Below are 19,459 nucleotides of genomic sequence, written 5' to 3'. Positions count from 1 at the left end.
TTCTATGTTTTGTGTTTATTGGTTTTGTTTTTGCTTTCTCTGCTGATGTGGCCACTGGCCACCACGACTAATGCCACTTCACATGGCTGCTTTGATGGCCAGAGCTCAGAATTTATCTCTGGGCTTTCTGGATTCAGTTTACAAAAAGATGCCATTTAAAAACAATACTTTTTAAATAAGGTATTAAAGCTACACCTCCATGCATTCATATACAAGAATGTACCTCTGGTTACAGCCAAAGTTCTTACATGCAAATCAAAGAAGTTAACCTTTGGGCCACCTGTTACTGTCTTCTCTCCTCTCTACCTGTCCCACCTCCTAACATGTAAATGGATGGTTCTCTCCCATCTGCCAGTTCTCAAATAACTACTCAGAGGCTTAATATTAATTATAAATGCTCAGCCAGTAGCTCAGATTTATTACTGACTAGCTCTTAAACTTAAATTAACCATTAATTCTTACCTCTGTTTAACCATGTGGCTTGGCACCTTTTCTCAGTGTGGCATTCTCATCTTGCTTCCTCTGAGTTTGGCTGATATCTTCTGACTCTGCCCTTCTCCTTCCCATTATTCTTAGTTTGGCTTTCCCACCTAACTTCCTGTACAGCTGCCAGCCAATTAGCATTTTATTAAATCAATTCATGTAACAAATCTTTACAGTGTACAAGAGGATTATTCCACAGCATTTCCCCCTTTTTCTAATTAAAAGGAAGGTTTTAACTTTAATATAGTAAGATTATATACAACAAAAACATTTATTAAGAATTACAGTAACAGCCGGGCGGTGGTGGCACACGCCTTTAATCCCAGCACTCGGGAGGCAGAGCCAGGCGGATCGCTGTGAGTTCGAGGCCAGCCTGGGCTACCAAGTGAGCTCCAGGAAAGGCGCAAAACTACGCAGAGAAACCCTGTCTCGAAAAACCAAAAAAAAGAATTACAGTAACAATATCTAATCCATTTGCATTTGGCAAAACTAGAGAAAATACTTATCTATCTTTCCTTGGTGAGTCTAAAGTTTTATATCTAATTTATACTTTATCATATTTAAGGAAACTATAATTATAACTATCTAGTCTTCAACTTTATCAAAGACCTGAGAAGGAAATAATATTACCAGAGTAATCAGAAAGTGCAAGTTAACAACTTCCAAAAAATGTAAGAAATGACAGAGACAGCTGGCTGCCTGGACAGTCACCCGAGGTTTTCTCTTCAATGTTGGAGCATTAAACTTTGGCTTATAGGCCTAGAATATCTGACAGACCTTTTTCAGAAGCAGGAAAATTTGAGGGATTGTCCTACCCTGTTTTGACAAAGTTTGGCAGTCATTTTTCTTTGTGTCCTGCTCATCCAGACTGGACAGCATATTTACTGTCAGCAGTTGAGGCAAAGGCAGTTTCTTTCCCAATAGGCCACTTTTGCCTAAAAAAATAACAAACTCCATATGGAGTATCTTCAGTGCCCATCATTCTCTTTGAAATAGTTTAACCTAGCAGTCCCCACAATCAAATGTCTCTCAGTAGTTAGCTTGTTAACAGTCAAAAAATCCAAAGAAAACATAACCACGTACATAGTCCAGACTCTATGTATTCTCCATCTTCACATGCCTTTTTATATTACTTTATTCCCTTTTAAAGGACTTTACTATTTTAAAACTACATATTTCTTTTTTATGACTGTCTATACCTTCTCTTTACTCTCCTAAGCCTATGTATATTTTTAAACACACTGTAAACCGTTTAGAGGTTTTTCATCTGATGATATCTTTCCTGCATATTTCTATCTTTTGCTGACCACGAGTCTTTAAACTGCTAAGCAGGCATGGCTAGGACCAAAGTGGTGGCTTTGGCAGCTGGCTCCACCTGATTCCTTGGTCTGTGAGAGCTTAGTTCATGGCAGAGGTATTGGTAGGAGCCACGTTTACCATGCCAACTCTGGGAAGTTTCTGAGTCCATGCTGCTACCAAGTAGTGGTCATCTGGTGCTCATAAACCCCATTTAAGCATTTGGTAGCAGTGCCTCTTAAAAGAGCTGCTCTGTTTTTGCTGCTAGCACTGAGTAAGGAAGCTGTCTCTTAAAGGAGCCATGTCTCTGCTTGCTGCTAGCAAACAGAGTCTGCCCAAGAAAAAGCAGTTACCAAGAAGCTGAGTTTGACTCCATTCTTTTGTGTGTTTAGAATCTTTTTTAAGCTTTCTCAGGTTTTATATGGAAATTATTGCCCCATGTTGGGAGCCATATGTAAACAGATGGTTCTCACCTGCCCACCAGTTCCCAAATAACCACTCAGAGGCTTAATATTGATTATAAATGCTTGGCCAGTAGCTCAGGCTTATTACTAACTAGCTCTTACACTTAAATTAACCCATAATTCTTATCTATGTTAGCTACATGGCTTGGTACCTTTTCTTAGTATGGCATTTTCATCTTGCTTCTTCTGCATCTGGCTGGCATTTCCTGACTTCACCCTTCTCCTTCTCTGTGGCAGGGTCCTGTGCTGTCGTTCCCTTTCTGGGAGGGGGCCAAGTAGGCACAGAGTCAATGACACAGACTCTGGGAGAATGTTGAAACAACAAGCTCAGTTTATTCAGGAAGAGGCAAGCCTTATATATACTCTACCCCACCCCGGGGGAAGGTATGATGAATATGCATCTGCTGGTGTGACATGGCTGCCTCTCATTGGTCCAGATCATCTCAGATCATGCCTCAGCTACTGTTGCTAATGCCCTTAGGCAGACCCAGGTTGGCTCTCAGAAAGTATCTTATTACTGGTTTGAGCCAGATGGCCCTCAAGCCTGTTAGGGATGAGTTATCCCACACTTCCCATCATTCTTAGTTTGGCTTTCTCACCTATCTTCCTACCCAGCTACTGGCCAATTAGCATTTTATTAAATCAATTCATGTGACAAATCTTTACAGTGTACAAGAGGATTATTCCACAGCACTAACATATAAGGGTCTCCGAACACTAGTCCCTTCCCAGGTTCTCTCGCTTCCGGTATCACTGTCAGGTGACACTATACTTACCCTCCAGCCATGCCCACCTCTTAACATTCCAAAGCTCCCCATTAACCCATCCCAGAATGCTTCCCACCTCACTCCTGTACTGAGACCTTAGAAGGGTTATTATATCATCCTACACATACACACGAGGGAGTGCTACCTCAAGACAGCTATACTTGGTACACAGCAGCTCCTTCCTACGTGAAGGAGTATGAAAAGCAGGGTATGCAATTGTTTCAGACACTATAGCGATTCTAGACACTACAGTGATTAAGGCACAGGCCCTTCCATCCTGAACCGTGAAGCAACAGCCCACCCTAATAGGGTCAGGAAGCTGCTCTATATGTAGCTAGAGTTTTCCTGCCTTGCCCACAGTCAGGACAAATCTTTGTCACCCGCCAGTCCCACAGCCGCTCAGACCCAACCAAGTAAACACAGAGACTTATATTGCAAACAACTGTATGGCTGTGGCAGGCTTCTTGCTAACTGTTCTTATAGCTTAAATTAGTCCATTTCTATAAATCTATACCTTGCCACATGGCTGGTGGCTTACCGGCGTCTTCACATGCTGCTGGTCATGGCGGCAGCTGGCAGTGTCTCTGCCTCAGCCTTCTGCTTCCCAGAACTCTCCTCTCTCCTTGTCCCACTTACTTCCTGCCTGGCCACTGGCCAATCTGTGTTTTATTTATTGACCAATCAGAGCAACAGATTTGACATACAGACCATCCCACAGCACTTCCCCTCTTTTTTTTTTTTAATGGGCAACTGCTTTGAGTTCTGAAAAAGCTGATTCTGTAATCACTCATTTGCTAGAAGTTATGGCCATCATGGGTATACCTGCACAAATCAAAACTGACAATGCTCCATCATATGTCTCTGTTAAAATGAAACAGTTTTTTGCTTATTACAATATAAAGCATATTACAGGCATACCACATAATCCTACAGGTCAAGCAGTTATAGAAAGATCAAACAGAACTCTAAAGGATATGCTAAATAAACAGAAATGGGTAACAAAAACCCCCAGAAATAGACTGCATAATGCTCTTCTAACTTTGAATTTTCTGAATGCCAATGAGAAAGGAACAACAGCTGCAGAGAGACATTGGATAATAGAAAAAACTACAGAATTAAATCAGCCTATATACTTTAAGGATGTGCTGACCTCAGAATGGAAACCAGGGTATGTATTACATTGGGGACGAGGTTTTGCTTTTGTTTCTACAGGAGAAGATAAGCTATGGGTACCATCAAAATTGATAAAGGTTCGATTTGAACAAGAGAGACCTCTTAATTGAGGAGGTGATAGTTCATCAACCAGCATGAACATCCAATTTAAACTAACTTGTACCAGTAACACATGCCTTTTCATTTCATCAGATAATAACTTGCCAAAAAGGAACATCCCCAAAATTAGTCTTGTGGAAAGGTTTTTGTTTTTGTCTTTTAGGAGAATGAAGGTTAAGGAATCTGAAGAACACTGGACAAATGAGACAACTGAAGAAAAGGGACAAATCATCTATCCCAAGAAACAGAATGAAACGGTGTATGGGTATATATTATCTAAAAAATTTTATGTCTTCCTAAATATTTGCTTCTGCTTTTCTCTAAAGATTTAACACTATTGGTTTTCTAATAGTCCTAGTTCAATTAAAATTTAAAGCTGACTTTGGAGTTGGAGAATGGCTCTCTCCTTCTTTAAACTCAAGCATGTTGTTAAAAGGAAAATGCAAACTCCCTGTATCATGCCAGAATAAGAGCCATCTTCTGCTATGGTACAGGACAAAAGCAAAATTAATTAAGGGACTATTCTATTACTAATCTCAACTCTTTGATTCTATTCTGATTCTTCAAACTTTTCTTAAAGTATGAATTTTATATCAAAATTTACAAGATTAACATATAAAGATATATATATATATATATATATATATATATATATATATATTTTAAACTTTGTTTAGATATGAATGGTCATATAGAGTACTAACTAATTCTAGAAAAAAGGCTAGCTGCATATATATGTTTTTGTGTTCGAGTCTCTTATCAGTTTTCTGCGGGAAATCACGGCCAGGCCTAACATCAACTGAAGTCTCCAGAAAGAAGATGGGGCCCCACAACAACAACAATTCCACGTGGACAATAATAATATCATTAAGCTGACAAACATCATCCACAGATCAGCTTTGAACTACAAGGTGCTCAGAGCAATTTTGAGATGACTAGCTGAGATGATCCAGTCTCAAAGACTACTTGAATAAGGACTTGAGATAAACCCTGAACTTTGGCATTATACACAGACTGGATAATGAAGGATATAGTTACCTCTCCTAGAATTTGACAATTAACCTAAAATTTTTCTTTCAGGATAAAGAAAACTTCGCCCATACCCAGCAGGAAGCAATTTTAAGAATATGACGCCCACATTCCCAAAGAGGTGGTGTGGGGCGGGTGGTTTTTTGGTCTTTTTAATGGGTTTTGGGTCTGGGATAATATTCAGTATTTAGGGGGGTTGGTTACAAGTTATTGTCAAGGGTTAAGAAAAAGGCTAAGCAAAGGAGATTAGATTTAAGGTTCTTGTTTAAAAAAAAAAAGAAAAAAAGAAAGAAAGAAAGAAAAGAAAAAGACAATTACTAATACTTTACATTGGATTGAATTGTTTTATATTGTATACAAATTTGAAATTGATATTGTTAGAAAATGCTATATGTATATTTCTAATTGTATTTATACCATTCATTTAACAATGTAATGCAAATTTCTGATCCTTGAATGTTATTATTACCAACTATTAGGATATAAAGAAATGAAAGTTAGTAGTTAGACATTACAATAGAACTTGCAGTCATATTAGATATATTTTAAAAATTGAGCAGAGATGTTTTAGACAGGTCATCTTCAAACCCTTCAGAGATCTACAGAATATGGCATTTAAAATGTTTTAATAACTTAGAAAATTTTTCTTTTTTGAGACATGTCAGCTCCTGGCAGTACTAATCTACTTCAGAGAAAATATGGGCATTGAAGAAACTGCATATGGAGTCAACTTTCATTGTGGCAAAAGTTAGCCACTGGACAACAAAGTATCCTCGAATCAACAGGACAAAATGGACAGACAGAACACGAAACAAAGGACTACTGATTCTTGCCAAAACAAGTGTGGTTATGGCTTTATCAAAAGGCATCTTCTGAGGCCAGGACAATATGGCCCCATCCCTGAAGTGGCCTTCGCATCCGGAAAAGGTACAGTGCCCTTTTCTTCGAAGGCAGCTTAATAGGCAGAGGGCCGATGGATTCTGTTGTACAATGGAACAGCAGCTGAAAGCTCATGCCTCTCGAAAGTAGACTGGCATTTAATAGAGGGATGTGGAGAAGAAGGGGATGCTGAGATGAAGCCATATATACACAGCCAAGAAGAATGGACAGCTGAATTTAAAAACTGTCAACAATTTCCAGAATTTAAAATCCTGAATCATGACAGGACACTAGTGGAATTCAGGTGTTTCTGGTACATGGACTGCTCTCACCCAATGTGAGGTTGAACTGTTGACCTTGTGTACATCCTACATCACAAATGAGTCTGTCAGATACACTAAGCCTATAGGCTGAAGATGATGCCCCAACACTGCGGAGAAACCTCAGGTGACTGCCCAGGCAGCTGGCTGTTTCTGTCAACTCACAAATTTTTTGGAAGTTGCTTGCATGCACTTCCTGTTTTTATTTTTGTTAGCTAATATTATTCCCTTCTTGGGTCTCTGAGGGAGTTGAAGATTAGTTAGTTATGGTTGAAGATTAGTTAGTTATAGTTGAAAATTAATTAGGATAGAAAGTACATTAGATACATCTTGGAATTACCAAAATAGGATAGATAATGGAATTATTTTCTCTGATTTGTCAAATACCTGTTTAGGTATTTATTACTTGTATATATTGTATATAGTTATTATACTTTTGTATATAGTTTTTCTTTTGTTAGTTATAACCTTTTGCTTTTTTTCTTTTTATTAAAATAGAAAAGGGGAAATGTGGTGGTAATCTAATTGTACTGAAATGTGATTTTGATTGTATGTTAATAAATAAAGTTGTCCGGGGGTCAGAGCTATTAGAGCCATAGCAAGAGTGTGGCGGTGGTGGCACACGCCTTTAATCCCATAGATCTCTGTGTGTTCAGGGATACAGCCAGCATTGGAGACATATACCTTTAAGACCTAGGGGGCTGTACATTCAGACAGTGACGAGGCAGTCACGTGTTTGGGTTTACAACCTATGAGAGGGCAGAACAAAATACTATAAATAGATGAACAGACAGGAAATAGCTCTCTTTCGGGAAGCTGGGACACCGCAGGCAGAAGGGTGAGATTTTAGCTCTGAGCTCTGACCTCTCGGCTTTCTCTTTTACATTGTTTCTGTGTTTCTTATTTAATAAGACGGTTGGTTACATCAACACTATGTCAGGCTGTCAAAGGCTGATTCAGTCCCCTACAACTCCCTTATCCAGCTCTCCCTCACCGGGGCTTACCCCTATGCCTAGTTCTTCTGTGACCAAAAGAAAGATTACTGTAAAAAGTGGCCAGAAACTTAAAGAGGTCCCCCATATTGGTCCTGCAAATACCATGGGACAAATCTGGGCTGTCCTAACTGCATATCAGCGACTGAATAACACTCTGCCTGGTGGCTTTGGAGAGTGCTGGTTATGCGTCCCTTCTAGGTCAAACTTAAGACCACCATTTGCAGCCTCATCCACTGTCTTGACTCTCTGGTCTCACCACTTGTTAATTGCTCTAAGCCAAATATTATTACCATCCCTTATGTCTCCCACATCTCTCTCTTTGCTATCTCAGACTGCCTTAACTCCTCAGGAACATGCTTTGTGGGCACATTGAATTCCTTGGACCGCAGCCATACCTTAACTCTAGTACTACCACCCAGCCCCTATGGCCAAACATTCACAATGCCTCGATTCTCTGTGGCACGCACTGGGTGGTATGGGACTTGTGCCCTGTTGTTCCCTTTTCCAAAACTAGAGGTGGGACCTGGTAAAGAACTCTTGCTGATTCCCATCACAGAGTTTGTAATGGCATATCATGACAAATGAACAGTTCAGATGCAACCCTTTGTCACATAACCGCTGATGTCACCACTGGAGTGGCAGGACTGACTACTTCCCTAGGTATTCACCTTTGTTTTTCATCTAATTTCCTCTAGGATCTCAAACAGGTGGCTCAGACCATCCTTACCCTCCAGGGCCAAATAGACTCACTGGCCACCATAGAGCTACAAAAGCAGTGAGGATTAGATTTACTAACAGCAGAGAGAGGTGGTCTCGGGAAGGAATGTTGCTTCTATGTCAACCAGTCAGGTAGAGTAAAAGACAAGATCTGACAACTCCAGATGCATCGCCAAAACCAAGACACAGCTCAATGCCTCTGGCCAGTGGCTCACTGACAGTCCAATATGCAATTGGATACTACCCTTCTTAACCCCCTTTCTCCTCCTTTTCTTGTAGTGGGCAGCTGTTCTGTCTATGACCTTGAAGCACCACCCCAGAGAGGCAGCAGGTAACTGTTCCACCTGCCTATGACCTTGAAGTACCTGCCCCTGGGGCGTAGCCTCGTGGACCCTTAAGATCTGGGATGCAAGTAGGCATCACTCTCTCTCCTCATGCTTTTGGATGCTGAGATGGACCAGGCTTGGAAGAACAGTGTGGACCATAGTTCGGCTTTCCAGTACCCTATGATAAATCTCTCATGCTGTAGTGAGTTTTTAATCCCTTAGTAAATTCCTTGCCCTTTAAACAGACTCCGTGTATTTCTCGTTATATTTTCTTAATCCTACTAGTCACACCCTGCCTTATAAACTTGTCTAGATTTCTTCAACAACAGATTCAAAAGATTTCTAATCAGACTTTTAATCAGTTGCTATTACAGGATTTCTGACCCCTAACTATGGAGTCAGAGGTCTACAAGACCTAGTTATACCTTGATGGTCAAGGTCAAGTTTGTCAAAGGACTTCAACACTCCCATTCAACAGGAAGTGTCTAATGAAAATGTTGCCCCTCTTTCCTAACCCTTGATTGTTTATCAATAGTAAACAAAAAATGGGGGAATGCAAGCCCTTTGAGGAATGTGAGTGGCCAGGCCCCTCCCCTGAGGACCTCCAACCACCAGGTCCCACCAACACAACACTCTAACTGCCCTAATGACCCTACAGAGTAAAAAGCCCAAGCTTAGGACTTGAAATCTCGCCCAGTCCCCACCCTGGAAATCTCTGCCTCCAAGAAACTATATAACCCTATCTTCTGTCCAGTTCTCTGCTGCTTCTTACCTGAGCAGAGGCAGACACCCTCTTGGGTTTTTTCCCTCCCAATAAATCTCTTGTGTGAGGTCTGTGTGATTTTGTGGTATTCTTTGACTCCCCAATGCCAGGACTCTTCTAGGAGCAAAGTTGTAACACAACACTTACTCCTTATCAAGAAAGCTCTTTGCAACAGATGGAGACCATTAAAGGAAACCACAGCCAGGGTGGTGCAGGCCTTTAATCCCAGCACTAGGGAGGCAGAGACAGGTAGATCTCGGTGAGTTCAAAGCCAGGATAGCCAGGGCTGTTGCACAGAGAAACTCTGTCTCAAAAGCCAAAAAAGGGAAAACTACAACCTATTGCAGAAGAACGGTCAGAAAGGCGTTAGGAGCCAGAACAGGGAATTAGGCTGTGTGAGATTGTGTCTCCTAGAAATGTCAGAAGCCACGGCTATAAAGTCTCACCAACGCAGACCAACACAGCTGCCCAAACATGACCTGAACAAGGATGACACCAACAGCTATGGTAATGTGGATGGAAGGGAAGGGAGTTTATGAGGCCTCAACCCTGCAGACCCTGCTGAGAGTGGGAGAAATAGTCTTCTCTAGGGAAGAAGCTACATAATAGAGAGACCTTGTCTCGAAATAAATACATTTTTGTTTGTTTGTTTGGAGACAGGGTCTCACTATGTAGCTCTGGTTGTCGTAAAATTCACCATGTAGACCAGGCTGGCCTCGAACTCACAGACACCTGTAATAACAAATCTGTGCCATGGAAACTGACACTGTGAAAAGAAGGTTCTCTTGCACTGACCTGTATTTTACATCCTTGTCCATCCCAGACAATTGTGTAATCATATTGTCAATTTCTGTAGAAAACTCTTCTAAAATCTTGCCTGAGGTTGTGCTTAATTTGAAGATCACTTTGGTGAGAAACAATTTCTGAATGCTGAGTCATTCCATCCATGAATATTGTATACTTCTGAATTCATCTAGATGTTTAGATTTTCCCAGCAACGTTTTGTAATTTTTAATACAGAGGCCTTGAACATGGTGGGTCACTTACATACTATAGCACACATGAGGAAGTCATGTTCTCTCCTTCAACCTGTAGGTCCTGGGAATTGAACCCAGGTCATCAGGCTTTTGTGGCAAATGCTTTTGCTCTCTAGGCCATCTTGCCAGCCCTAGGATACCTTTTGGTAGATTCATTGTTAAGTGTTTCATGTTCTGTTGCAGTTACAGAAGCAGAATTTTTTGTTTTGTTTGTTTTTCAAGATAGGGTTTCTCTGTGTAACAGCTCTGGCTGTCCGGGAACTCTCTTTGTAGACCAGGCTGGTCTCGAACTCACAGAGATCTGGCACCTGCCTCTGCCTCCTGAGTGCTGGGTGTATGTCACCACCACCTGGCTAAGCAGAATTAAAAAAAAAAAACACCTCCAATTGTTGTTATAATTACTACTAATAATTTTTTTTACTAATTCATTTATAGATTATTAATGTAACTATTTCTTTGGAAAGAGACAAAACCCAGACATTTCATGGAGAAATTAACAAATGATAATTAAATATATGAGAAGATGGTCCCTGCTTCATGGCCATTGGGAGGATGCAGCCAAGACCCTGGTGCAATGCTGCACCTGCTGATGTGACTAGAATAAACAGTGCTCACACCAAGTCTGTGAGGATGCAGAGATGTCCTGCGCTGCTGGGGAGGGCAAGGTGGCTCAGCTGCGCTCACCGGCTGGAAGGTGGAGGCTCTTGTGTCTTGTCTTAGAACATCAGCTTCCAGGAACGAGGGAAGAGCCGAGGATCAGCCCGGATGAGCGCCTGCTCCAGCGCCTTGACTGCCTTGAACACCAAGGAAGTTCTACACAATAAAGGCAACAGATGGTCATAGCTTTCCAATCTGTTTAAACTCCAGCAAGGAGGGGTTGGAGCCACAGCGTAGCAGTTAGGAGCGTTGGCTGCTCTTCCTAAGAACCTGGCTTTAATTCCCAGCACTCACATGGTGGCTCATAACAATCTGTAACTCTGGTTCCAGAGGACTGTATGCCCTACCCTGGCCTCTATGGTGTACTGGTGTAGGCAAAACACGCACACACATGAAATAAAAATAAATAAAACCTAGAAGATAAGTAAGTAAAAAGTAATCTTCAGCAAGGAGAAGTGTTCCTCACACGATGCTTCATTCATTCATTCATTCATTCATTCATTCATTCATTCAATATTTTCTGAGTACCTGTTATTTCACAAGACACTCTTCTAGAAACAGGAGTTACATCCATGATTACAACAGGAAAATGCCCCTGCTAACCCGGAACTTATCCTAGGTGGGGACAGATGATTAACAGCAGAATAAATAAACTAATTACATAAAATGTTACCAGGCTGAAATGGAGAAAGGAGAGAGGGTGTGGGTGTCAGGGGAGGCCAGAAAGGAGGGTCAAGGTCAACTTTATTCAACAGATCATATTTGAGCAAAACCTACAGACTGTGTAGGGGGGCTGTGTCCGTGTCCGTGGGAAGAGCATTCCCAGAGAAGGAACAGCCGCTGCACATTACTATGAGAAGCATGTCCGGAATCCAGCAAGTAACAGAACCAGGTGGGGTGGGAAGTGGGGTGGCGGTGGCTGGGAGCCAGCTTGTAGGCTATTTTATAATAGCAGGACTGGCCTCTGGAAGGGAGGGACACTGAAGAGTTCAATGATCTGATTTTTTTAAAAAGATTTATTTATTTGTTATATATACAGCATGTATGACAGCAGTCCAGAAGAGGGCACCAGATCTCATTACAGATGGTTGTGAGCCACCATATGGTTGCTGGGAATTGAACTCAGGACCTCTGGAAGAGCAGCCAGTGCTCTTAACCTCTGAGCCATCTCTCCGGCCCTCAATGATCTGATTTTTTTAACAAACTACCCTAGCTTCTGCATCTTGGCGGTGCTGCTGGGAACACGGAGGCAGTGAGAGGTCTCTGCACAGGCTCCCCGGCTGAGTGTCAGCGGTGGGCTGTGGGCTTCCACAGACATGGACAAGAAGTGGAGGGGGGGGGCGGGACAAGGGCAACTAAAGGTGTTTCACCTACGCCAATAGAGAGACCGAACGGACCCAGACACCAGGGAGGGAGAGCGGTGTGGGCGGCTAGGTGAGGCGGTTGGGAAGGATCTCCTCTTGGCTTCGGCTCTGTGAGACCAGCAGACACCAAGGAAAGGAGCAAGACAGTCAGCATGAGTCTGAAGCTGTGGAGAGACCGGCTCCCTCTTCTCTGATAGATGAGGACACTGAGAATCAGTTCCTTAATCAAAATGATACTGTGCCAGCCATGGTGGCACCTACCTGTTCTCAGGATGGATGGGTAGGAGAATCAAAAGGTCAAGGTCATCTTTGGCTACACGGTAAACCTGAGGCCAGCCTGGGCTATGGTGGGGGCCCTGAAGGGACACTAATGACAAAAGAGACCACCAGAGACTTGGCTCTCACCTTCCCTTCTTCCAAGACTTCCTTCCTGACACACCTAGGAAGCCCATCCGTTCCCACGGGGGAACCCTGGGACCGACAGACTAGGTGGAGAGTGAGAGAAGACATCTGGTGCCTTCTCCCAGTCTGAGTGTGTGCACAAGCTTGCACACTCACACACATGTCCATCCGTTGCCGCCCCCGCCCCCGACACACACAAACACAAATAATATATTTTTTAAAAGAACAAATATTCTGACCAAAGCAACATAAGGGAGAAAGGTTTATTTTGGCTCAAGTTTAAGGGCACAGTCCATCTGACAGGCCTTGATAAGGCCTCAAGAACCAGGTCACATCACATCACATCAGGACACATGAGGGTGAACACAGGCTGTCTCCAGCTAGCTCACTTTCTTCATCCCCACCCCCCCACCCCCCGGAGCTGAGGACCGAACCCAGGGCCTTGCTAGGCAAGCGCTCTACCACTGAGCTAAATCCCCAACCCCTCCCTTTCTTCATTTACTCAGGCCAGGATCCCAGCCAGGGACTGGTGCCACTCACAGTGGGCGGGTATTCCTACCTCAACAAGATCTTTGCAAGCTCATGGCAGGTCGTTAGTTCTTAGCTCTCTCCTCTCCCACCTCCCTACTCCTTCCACAGATTGTATATTTATGTTCTGCCTGAGGGCAGGGGTATGTAGTGATATATTGTGTCCCCCAATATATTGTGCACCCTAATAACTTATCTGGGGATCAGAGACAGCCAGCCACTAGATTAGACATAGAGGCCAGACGGTGGTGGCACACACCTTTAATCCCAGCACTTGTGGTCTCACATCTTTGCTTGGGAAGCACACACGCCTTTAATCCCAGGAAGTGATGGCAGGAAGCAGAAAGGTATATAAGGTGTGAGGACCAGGAACTAGAGGCTTTTTAGCAGCAGTTCATCTGAGATCCAGAGAGGACTCAGAGGTTTTCAATCTGAGGAAACAAGATCAGGAGTTGGTGAGGTGAGGTTGGCTGTGGCTTGTTCTGTTTCTCTGGTCTTTCAGAATTTACCCCCAATATCTGGCTCTGAGAGTTTCCTATTAATAAGACTTTTTAAAATTCGTGTTACAGAGATATGAACTTCCATGTTCTCCAAAGGGTCTGGCATAGAGGAACTAGAGTCTGGGGATTTAGACTTCAAGCCCATATGGCCTGAATTCAAATCTAACCACACCTGTAGCTGTGCAGACCCAGCCAATGGATCCCCCTTCATGAGTCCATTTCATCATGTGTAATATAAATAATAATAGTCTATATGTTACAGGGTCATGATGAAAGTTAGCTACAAATTTCATGTAAGTGTCTGGAACACAGTAACAGCTAAAGGGAGTGGAAGTTTTAAAAATCAGGCAGTTCTGCACTATACCACTAGGTGTCACCACAGACTTGGCTAAAATAACTTCTTGCTTCCCAAGCAGAGAGCCCTAAGATTGAGCAAAGGGGCCTCTCTGCAGGGAAAGCAGAGGCCAGCTCTGGGAGGGGCATCTGGAGTTGAATGGTTTGAATATATGTCCCTAAAGGTCACTTGTGGACAAAACCTAATCGCCACGCTCAAAAGTTATCTGGTGAATTCATGGGACTTAGCTTTGGGGAAGTCACTAAACTCAAATGAGATTGTGCCATTTCTGGCTAAGAACAGGAAAAGAAACCCTGTCTAACTAAGTTCCCCCCCTACCCACAATAATGCCTTCGCCCCTCATTATTATCCAGGAAGAAGGATCTTCCCACACGCCAAGAAATGCCAGCACCATGCTCTGGAACTTGCCAGCCTCCAGATCCACGGGCCAGATAAACCTCTTTTCTTTCCTAAGTCAGAGTCTCAGGTACTCCGACAGCAGCAGAGAGCAGACTTAAAACAGTCCTTCTTTGCTGGGCTTCCACAAGGCAGCCAACCATAGGGACGAGCTCCACGATCCTTAATGGTAACAGGTGACAGACACTATTCTAAGAACTTTGTAATAAGAACTCAGAGTCCCCACCAAAGCTGTATCAGCTAAGGCTAATGTTTCCTTGCCCACTTTAGAGGCGGGAAAATAAGTCACACAGGTGTTATGAGTGTGTTTGAGGTACACAGCTGGTCAGCACACCACACACCACACTGCACTCGAGTGGCTGTCTTTTTTTCCAGAACTTAGGTATTTCTGTAATCACCTTGGTAAAATTTCTGGCTACATTTTAAATCAGTTGATATCTCATAGCTTCTTTGGTGCCTTTAATGTTAATTGTTCCGGAAACTACAGGTCCAATTTCCTGGATCTAGTTCTTGGGAAGAAAGCCATGCTAACTTTCAGAAACCAGAATTGTGCAGTGCTGGGTTGGTGTCGGGAGGCAGGCATCCAGATTTTACACACTGGTCTCCCACCTGCGACATAAATTCCCTGAGGATTAGTCCCTGCACCCTAAACCTGCAATGCACCCCTGACTGATTTCTATGACTCTAGTTACCAGCTAAGTAGGGTAGCCCTCAGGAGGCTGAGGCAGGAGGATCATGAGTACGAGGCTAACCTGGGCTATCCAGTGACTTCTAAGCCAGTCTCAACCAACCAGGAAAAACAACCAACAAAAAAGAAAGTGTGGAACTTAGTCTTTGATTGTGTTTGAGGTGGTCTGAAGAAGACCTTCCATAGCCATGCTTTCGGATACACCTTAGAATATAGCAAAAGGAAAAGAAAGAAACAAACAAACAAACAAAAAAAAAAAACAGTAGATCCAGCTAGACATCAAAACTTCCAGCTGAAAGCGACCGGAGGCGGAAGCAGTCTGCGGGGGTTCCAACTGTGATTTCTCTCGTGGGCTGAACTCTCTTCATCATGGGGTAAACATAGGAACATATGTAGGGAATAGTTACTCTTGTAGCGGTTCTCAGGACAGTGTTTTGACTCCGGCTGCTTGGCTGTTCTGTTACAGGGACCCGGCCGTCTCCAGACGAGGACTCTTGGAAGACACCTAACAGAAACATACTTGGGTCCGGAATCGAGGAGGGGGGCACCCACTTTCAGAGCCAGCTTCTTAGCATGTGACAGCCTACCAATATAATGTATATTACACACCATCCACCACCTGCTGCCTTCTGCGGGCTCCAAACTGCCCTGCGGCTGGGTTTTCATGAGAGAGATCTCCATAGGCTCCTGTAGTTAACCACATGGCACTGTTTGGGGGAAGTTTTGGACCTTTTAGGACATGGAGCCTTGCTGGAGGAAGTGCCTCACTGAAGGTGGATGGATGCTGACAGTTTACAGCCTGTCCACACTTCCAGTTTGCTCTCTGTTACCATGTGTGGTTGAGATGTGATCTCTCAGCTTCCTGACCATGCTACCATGCCTTCCCGACATTATGGACGCCATCTCCTGCCACCCCCCCCCCCAACACTATGCTATGATTAAAACAGACAAACCAAAACAATAACAAAAAAAAACGACAGAGAGCAACTCAGGGGAGGTGTGCCTTACAGTTCCAGGCCATGGTTTGATGTTGCAGCGAAGTCAAGGCAACAAGAGCTTGAAGCAGCGAGTCACACCACATCCACGGTCACGGGCAGAGAGAAATGAATGCACACAAGTCTAGTGTTGACCTAGCTTTCTCCACTTACACGGTCCAGGCTCCAAAACGAGGGAATGGTGCTGCCAGGTCTTCCCACACTCATTAAGGCATTTGAGACCACAGACCTGACTATAGGCCAACCTGATCTAAATAGTCCCTCACTGGGGTTCTCTCCAGGTGATTCTAGGTCACGTGGACAAAGCTAGCCGTCCCAAGGACTGTGCTGGGTTTGACAGGAGTCAGAACAGAGAGACCAGTACAGGCCCCAGGGAGGAAGGGTGGTGACCAGGACCAAACTTTGGCAGTGAAGACAAAAGGAGCAGGGGTCCCGATGGAAAGGACAGTTTTGGAGGGTGCAGAGATGAGAACAGGATTCCTGGTGGGGTGTCAAGTTGGTAGAAATTATTTGGGAGGCCTTGGCAGGAAGTCAAGGTCATCTTAGCCAAATTTTAGGGCAGAAAGGGCTTCTGGGTCATTTAAAATCTAAGGACTCCAAGTGGAGAAAGCCTGAGGACAGAAGGAACCGGGTCAGTGAACAGAGGTCAGAAGCCCTACCTGCCCCCAGATTTACGGAGCTCCCATAAGAAAGTTGACCACTAGGGCTTTGCCAATGCCCAGACCTGCCACAAAAGTACCAGAAACATACTTCCTGACCCTTGTTTGGGGTCTTTTAAAATGTTCCTTTCCTATTTTTTTTCTTGAGGAATAACTTATATAAAGTTCCCTGGCTTTAGGACCAAGTTGACAGGAGTTTCCCCTACCTGAAGTAAGTCTTTGCACCTTCCCTTCCTCTCCAGACCCCCTGAAACCACGAATTTGACTGCTATCACCACAGATCAGGTTCACCTGCCCTTGAACTAGAACAATGGGATCATGCTCTTTGCACTGGTTTGGGCCCCGGCTCCTATTAACCCACACCCTGTACGTCAGAATAATCTGTAGTGTTTCATGTGCCAGTAGTTACATTTATGTGTAAAATACACATGTCTCTCAAAAGTCAGAGGAGATTGGTTCCAAAGACCCTGAATAACGAGGATGCTCAAGTCTCTCGAATAAAATGGTGCAGCATTTACACATAACCTACACATACCCTCTCATGAAGTTCATCCCAGCTCTAGATGGCTGAGCTAAAACCTCCAAGCTACATAAGCAATTATATATATATATATATATATATATATATATATATATATATATATATATATATATATTTAGTACCGATGCAATGTTTCCTTCCAAATGTTTTAGAAACATTTTGAACCTCCCATGCAGAAGTTATGGCTAGCAAGTGCCAAATGTATCCCACAGACTGAGCACCACACCATGGAGAGTCCATTCTCCTCTGGATGGACACTGCACAGGTCTCCAGGGAGCCCCAGACGGTCCACGGGAGTGGAGACTCTTGGCACAGCACAGGGGTGTGATGAGAACCAGGAGACGCTGAGTGTTCTCGAGGGGTTGCACCACCAGCCGTACACGGGAATGTTAGTTGCCCTGCCCCTGGCAGTCCTCTCCTCATCCAATCAAGAGCTTCCTGGCTTGCGGTTTCCTTCTGTTGATGACAGGAGTACCAGGGACAGGTACACTGATCATTATGGGCTCATAAGCAACTAAACAAGAGGTCATAGGCCTGCTGTGGTCTCAACTAAGAGAAGAATGAACATTGTCTTAGCTCCGACGGGACACTTGGAACTAGGATAGGCATCTTATGAGCATGAAAGCACCTGAAGGACAACAGAGAGATGGAACAAACCCATGTCCTCCGTGACACTGCTGAGCAGCTCCATCTGCCGCCCATTTCCTTTTTAAGACAGTAATTTACTATCTATCTATCTATCTATAAATATATATAAACTTGCAACATAAAGAACACAGGCTACAAACCCATCTCATTCCCAAACCCAAGGTGTCCTTTGTCTCCCACAGGAGTCAGCAGCCGCCAGCCCCACAGAGTATTTCTTCCTAACTGAATTCCTGCTTTACAGACCAGACTGTGGCCGTCGAGACAGTCAAGTCTGCTCACTGCATCCCCGTTTCTCCAGCTCTTTTCGTGGCTCCTCCCTAGACCATCATTGCCCACTTTCCTTCCTTCCTTCCATCCCCTGACTTCTCACCAACACCATGACCCACTTGCCGCGGAAGCCCCAGCAGCCGGTCTAGCTACAGCTACAACTTCTCAGTCACACTCCTGACTGTCCCCTGCAGTCTGTCTTTCTTCAGGTTTTTCTACTTTGGCCAAGAGCTCCTCACCCCTTCGTAGTTAGGACCAATGCCTGTGCCTCACTGTTGACCCACATCCAGTCTGATAGGATCTCTTCTAGCTCCCTGTCTGAGTCACGGTAACTTTGTGTCTGGAAAGCTGTTCAGATTGCTTAGCAGGTCTCTCATCCCGAGTCGAGCCTCCATATTTTCTAATCCTGAAAGCCAGCGGCCTTGGAGAGACCCAAATTCCTTTTCATTTCCCCGAAGAAAATAGCTTCCCATGCTCAAGACAAAAATCCAAACTTACGACCAAGGTACCTGTCATATTCCTTGTTCATCCCCACACCCTTCTGGAACAAGACCTCTTCACTCTCACAATGCACAAACTCAATCCGCCCAAGAAGGCTCCAACCCTCCTTGCTCCTCTGCAGACACCAGGGTCCCATTAATTTCTCATAACTCTCTTTACTTAGCCTCATGGTGCTTCCCACGATGCCTAATCACGTACTGATATGGTTTAAAAGTATTAAGATACGGTGATTACTGGGTGACAGTCCCTCCGGTCCTCCAACACTCACGCTCACCTCTTGATTGAGAAAATTGGGGTCAGGAGCCTAATTCTACCTACTTAGCCTCTAGCATTGCGCCTGCGCACAGTATGCGCCCAGGAACGTGCCTAATTAGCTAGTAAGTGAACGCACTGACTCATCCAAACTTTAACAAGCCTGGGGCAAGCCATTTCATCACCCAGAAGGAACCACGTTCTGAGCCTAGGTCTTTGCCCATGGTTGAAAGGGCCAAATCTGAGCCACGAAAAGTCTTCCCCGAGTGCACATACAACAAGCTACAAGAACTTGGGAATCAGCGCAACTAAACCAGGCGGGCCCGCCCGACTCTTAAAGAGTAAGGATCACAATCTG

The 19,459-nt window shown here is 44.0% G+C and overlaps 1 long non-coding RNA gene across 4 annotated transcripts; it reads right to left on the bottom strand.

Moving 5' to 3' along the window:
- Nucleotides 1–13,544: 13,544 nt before the first annotated feature.
- On the bottom strand, nt 13,545–19,445 carry LOC121828916 (uncharacterized). Of its 4 annotated transcripts, none has more exons than XR_013050917.1 (3): nt 17,556–19,445; nt 15,646–15,731; nt 13,545–15,159 (listed from the first exon to the last, which is right to left on the bottom strand). It is a non-coding gene; the product is annotated as an uncharacterized LOC121828916 (long non-coding RNA). The 4 variants fall into 4 exon arrangements; XR_013050919.1 differs by lacking the exon at nt 13,545–15,159 and having other exon boundaries at nt 15,367–15,731; nt 17,556–17,889; nt 19,124–19,445; XR_013050916.1 differs by lacking the exon at nt 13,545–15,159 and having other exon boundaries at nt 15,367–15,731.
- Between the last annotated feature and the right edge of the window lie 14 nt (nt 19,446–19,459).

The sequence above is a fragment of the Peromyscus maniculatus genome, chromosome 4 (assembly GCF_049852395.1).
Source record: "Peromyscus maniculatus bairdii isolate BWxNUB_F1_BW_parent chromosome 4, HU_Pman_BW_mat_3.1, whole genome shotgun sequence".
Lineage (NCBI taxonomy): Eukaryota > Metazoa > Chordata > Mammalia > Rodentia > Cricetidae > Peromyscus > Peromyscus maniculatus.
This window is presented reverse-complemented; position numbering and strand designations above follow the sequence as displayed.